Genomic DNA, 6,000 nt, shown 5'->3' on the forward strand with positions numbered 1-6,000 from the left:
TTCTAACACTTTTCAGATTTAACCAAGGCACATTAATAACAGGGTTTTTTTTTTTCAAGAAGTTGTAAAACAGATACAGGTCTGTGCCTACAAATGCCCTGCTGACTAATGTACTGTGACATGATCTCCGTGCAGAAATGCAATGATAAACCAGAAATACTGGAAACCTCAACCTAAGGGGTACTTTTCTATTCTGTATGCATCAAGGCTTTTGCTTTGCTACATTATTGAGGACCGAAATGTGGTTCTAAACATTTGGAATCAGGACTCAAACATGTGCTTAGAAGTAAAGTATACATAGCTCATAAAAAAATGAACTTATATGTGACTGTGAATTTTCCCAAATCCAAATAAAAATCCTTTGATTGTTTTTAATCAGATCTTTTGTTCAGTCTTCACAAGTGTTTCCTGCTGGATTAAGAAGACCAACATAATGTCAATGTCTAAAGTGTGAAACTTCCAGCTTTAATAACTGTGTGTAAAACTATACATCAAGTGAAAGTACACACTTGTGCAGACTACCAAAAAAATAAAAATAAATGAAAACCCATGTTTCCCCTTGGCAGCACACACTACTTTCTTAATGCCACGAAGCAAACACAGGGCTGTAAGGACTGAACTGCACATAAAAATAAAATCCAAAATCTTAAATACAATAATAATTGTGTATATATATATATATATATATATATATATATATATATATATATATATATATATATATATATATATATATATATATATATATATATAATTTATAGAACCTGCATACAAAGGCAAAACCTTGTTTATATTAACATTTATTTTCAGTCATATTTTACTTGTGAAACACTTCATTTGATGTTTTTACATTTCTAAACTTTATCACACCACCCTTTCGACAGTTAACACTAATGCACTCAGAATTCACAGTATCAGCTGCCATGACACCGTATAATAACAAAAACCAATGACGTGCGACAGTGGCCTGTTCACCTTTCTGACACCTAAATGAAAGAATTTTATCTTGTTTTGAAACCAAGCTGTTCCACATTCTTTGAAGCAATATCGTCATTTGCACTTGTTTTGTTTTTTGTTTTTTGTTTTTCTTCCCCTTTAGCTAAGGCATTGTATGTCTGTCTGCTTTAGAGCCACGTGATTTAGACTAGCTCACACGTGAGGAAGGTACCACTCAGATTTAGTAAAAAACACAGTAAAAGTAAAACAAAGATGTATGAATATTCATCATGTTAATAGAGTTTAACATAGGTGCAAGTGCCCCCCCCCCCGAAAACAAACAGAATACAAGGACAGACCACTGGCTGTAAAAATGTGAAAGGAATGAGAGATGTGCATCAGAGATAAATAAAGGCTCATGTCCATATGTGGGTTCCTGGAAAGGGGGATAATGGTAAGTGTTAATGCTGGTAATTTGCACAAACATCTCTGATGTGGTGGATGATTGTCATTACCCAGAAAAACACTGTTGAAACACTCAGATAAAATTATTTCCCTTTGTTAGAGCAAAGATAGGCATTGTTCTAGAACAGAAAGAACCCATCTGCAAACATACAAAGAGGCGACCGACTTTATTGGTTAACACAGAATAGATCTAACAGGCAAGGCCTTATTCTGGCTTTTGGTATAATTTTGAATAATAGAAATTAGAGGTAATGTTGATATGGTGAACTACCATCATTGCAAGCATTGAAATAAGTTTTCTTTTTATTTGCTGCCATTTTATTTTGTCCGCACACATTCAGTTCCAATAATCTCTGCCTATTTCTGTGCATTCAAAATGATGTTCAAAAGAAATTATTATTATCCACTGACAAAATGTTTTACTTTTTACTTTTTAATTAACATTACAGCTTTATTCTTTGTAAATTTGACAAGTTTAACTTGTTGTACTTGTTATCATCTTAGTACAGCAACATGTGTGTGCATCTTAACCTGACCTAACTGCAGTCCAGAAATTTGAACCACTAAAAACATTATTTTATTTACATTTTACAATAACAACAAATTTGTATAACATTTAGTAAATAATGGTTTATTTGCTCAATAAAATTATTAAAAGGATAAAATAAGCTTTTATTAATAATTATTAATGATCCAATAAAATAATGCTTCATATCAACATCATGTGCACTTATGGTGATGCGGCTTAACCTAGTTTTGTACTGAGAATTCTCAGTAGGAGCTGTCATGACATGCAACAATGACAAAAGGCATGGCAAGACAATGACGTGCTTGACTCGGGCCTATTTTCCACTCTGAAGAATAAGGAAAAGATTTTTTTGCAGTCAAACTACCAGCATTTACGCATTCTTTTGTTCAGCACAGTCCCCAACAGTGTTGCCAGCAAAGCACCCCCACAAATCATCACACCTCCTGCTCGATGCTTCACTGTGGGAACCATGCATGTAGACCATCCATTCACCTTTTCTGCATCCCACAAAGACATGGCGGGTGGAACTAAGATCTCAAATTTGGACTGATCAGACCAAAGTGCACATTTCCACTGGTCTAATGTCCATTTCTTGAGTTTTTTGGCTCAAACAAATATCTTCTGCTTGTTGCTTTTCCTTAGTAGTGGTTTCCTAGCAGCTGACCATAAAGGCCTGATTCACACAGTCTCCTCTGATCAGTTGATATAGAGATGTGTCTGCTACTAGAACTCTGTGTGGCATTTATCTGGGCACTGCTAACTTGTGATATCTGACGCTGGTGACTCTGATGAATTTATCCTCAGCAGCAGAGGTGATTCCTGGTGTTCCTTTCCTCGGGTGGTCCTCATTGTGAGCCAGTTTCGTCGTAGTGCTGAATGAATCTTAGGACTGCACTTGGGGACACATTCAAAGTTTTAGCAATTTTCTGGACTGACTGACCTTCAGTTCTTAAAGTAATGATGGACTGTTGTTTCTCGTTACTTAGCTGATTGGTTCTTACCATAATATGAATTCTAACAGTTGTCAAATAGGGCTGTCAGCTGTGTACCAACCTGACTTCTGCAAAACACAATTGATGGTCCCAAACCCATTAAGAAGACAAGAAATTCCACAAATGAACCCTGACAAGGCTGAGCTGTAAAGTTGAAACCATTTCAGGTGACTACATCATAAAGCTCATTGAGAGAAAGCCAAGGGTTTGCAGCAATGCCAAAAAAGCAAAGGGTATCTACTTTGAGGAATCTAAAATATAAAACATATTTATATTTATTTATAAATTTTTTCTTTGGTACAATTCATATAATTGATGTCATCAGTATGTATCTACAGTGCAGAAAGCAGTGAAAATAAAGAAAAAACATTATATGAGAACGTGTGTCCAAACCTTACCACTCGATGGCAGTGTAACCTTGTTTTAGGACAGAAAACCTTCATGTTTACAGTGTCACGTGGGGCATTGTAGTTGCTTGGAAAAGCTGTTGTTGTTGTTTTTTTCTTTTAGAATTCACAAATTAACATGACCTAAAAAAGTAATATGTAACAATGTAACAAAAGTATTAGACTTCAAAGTTTTTTAAGGAAAATGACCAAGTATGAGGTACATCTGTATGTATTTGAGTATTATATCTGTTCTTCTTAGCCACCATGATGAGCTTCATGTGGTGCTGAGGAAGGTTATTGGCCAATAGTTGGATGGGACAGCCCCTTTCTGGGGTTTCTTGGGGATCAGGACTGTCCGCCCTTCAGTTAGCCATTCCGGGTGTCTCTCGTCAACTAGCAGCTGGTTCATTTGTGCTGCCAGACGCTCATGGAGTGCAGTCAGCTTCTTCAGACAGTAGGCGTGAACCATATCAGGGCCTGGTGCTGTCCATCTCTTCATACTGGAGACCCTTTCTTGGATGTCTGCCACTGTGATGGTTACTGGATCCTGTTCAGGGAGGTAGCTGTGATCTGCTCTTAGATCCACTAGCCACTGAGCATTGCTGTTATGGGTTGCGTCCTTCTCTCTTCCAGTATTTCTCAGTTTCCAGCCTTAGTGGTACTGTTCCCCTGCCACTGACAGTAGACCTTGGCTGGTACTGTGGAGGACAGCTGGTTTATTTTTTTTGCCTTCTATCTCTCTGGTGTACCTCTTCAAGCGGCTGGCCAAGGCTGTGAGTATTTGCTTGGCAGTTTCCAATGCCTCAGTACAGATTGCTGTACTTCTTAGGTACCTTCTTTGTCACCCCTTTCTGCAATTCCAGATAGCTGGCTTACCTCCATCCATGCTACTTTGTTCTTGCCCTCTAGTCTCCTTCTCCATGGAGGGTATTGCTTCTTGTGACTGTTCAACTTGTAGCCAAGCATCTCACTGATCATTGCTGCCGTGGTGTAGATCGGCTTGTTAGTTTCATTTATGTATTGGTCACCTTGTAATGCTTTTGGGTCACTGTTTTAGCATGTCTGACTCATACCCTATTCAAGCAATTAGACAGATGGTGGGGGTCTGGTAAGGAAATGAGGACATTCACAAAGGCAGCATGGCACCACAGGTAGTGGAGCCTTTTGTCTTTTTTCCACTGTAAGATGTAGCAAGGGAGTGTGAACTTTTCTTTGGGGGAAGACCAAAGGTGTGAAACAGCTGTGTACTGACTTTTGTTTGTTTCTGTAAGAGGTATTTAAAGCCAGGAATGTGCTGGGTTCAGCAGGCCAGTAGACACTCTTTCAATGAGGAGGGTGTACACATGCTGGACAGGGAGCAACATTGGTTTGAGCGGGGAGTCAAGGAGGCCATTCATGACAGTCTGATATGAAAAATACATACATTTATTTATATGAAAACATGGTAAACATTTGATAATAGGAACTGATAATGTGTGCCAAAGCAAAAGTATAATTCAAAGCACACGCAGATGCAAGTGGTTTTCAATCACTGGCTTATTTGAATACTTCTCTCCAAAGGCACTGTGAAAACTACACAGAATTAATAAAATAAAACTCGACATAAGACACAGCACCTAAAATAACCCTGTACAACAAAACAAAGATAAATCAACAAATGCCTCAGTGGCTGCATGATTCAAAAAGGGAATTAGTTCTTCTGAGGTTTCCTTATAAATGTGCAGTTAAAGTCCATTCCACTTAACATGACTTTCAGTAAAGAACATTATGGGCTCATTCTTGCTGCGTGCTTACAGTTGTTTGTCTCCTTTTTCTCCCCAAAAGGAAACTTTTGGGGAGAAAAAGCACGACTTGTAAGTGAGCTTGACTTTCAAAAGAAAAGCACCATAACCTTAACTACATAAAATAACATAACATAAATAATGTACAGCTTAAACAATTTATAATGATGACATGGTCCTTGACAAAAATAAAGAAATCATCCAAATTATATGAACAATGTCATGGCAACAGCTACAAAAAGCAAAACACAAACTCAATGCAAATCAAATCAAATCAAATCACTTTTTATTGTCACATCACATGTGCAGGCACACTGGCACAGCACATGCGAGTGAAATTCTTGTGTGCGAGCCCCACAAGCAACAGAGATGTGCAAACACAACAACACAAACGAGCAAAATACAAGAATGGCATGACAGTCTGATATGCAAAGTACATACCTTTATTTGTATAAAAACGTTGGTAAGCATATGAGGGACTGGCAATGTGTGTCAAAGCAAAAGTAAAGAGACTTCCTTTAGTTGTATGAAAACAGTTGCATCAGTTATGCAGATGAACTGTTTATAAAATTGGGGAAACCTGCAGTCAGATGAAGCGGAAGAAGCCACTTGGATGAGTGATGAAACATTTCTCCCACTGAAAACGCTACGTCCAGATGAACAGAATCAACTTTTGGAGACAGTTGCATCAATCCTGTCACAGCCAAAGCTTCTCAAATGCACTTGAACATAAGATAAGAAAAAGGAGACGTGTGAGAAGATAAACACAACGTAAACAAAAAACTTTCATATTTCTGTAAGAACAAATTAAAATTAAAGATTAGCTGAAAAAGTCTTTCAGCTGAGATGAGTAGATTTAGCTTATATATATATATATATATATATATATATATATATATATATATATA

Source organism: Astatotilapia calliptera, chromosome 11 (assembly GCF_900246225.1).
Source record: "Astatotilapia calliptera chromosome 11, fAstCal1.2, whole genome shotgun sequence".
Classification (NCBI taxonomy): Eukaryota; Metazoa; Chordata; class Actinopteri; order Cichliformes; family Cichlidae; genus Astatotilapia; species Astatotilapia calliptera.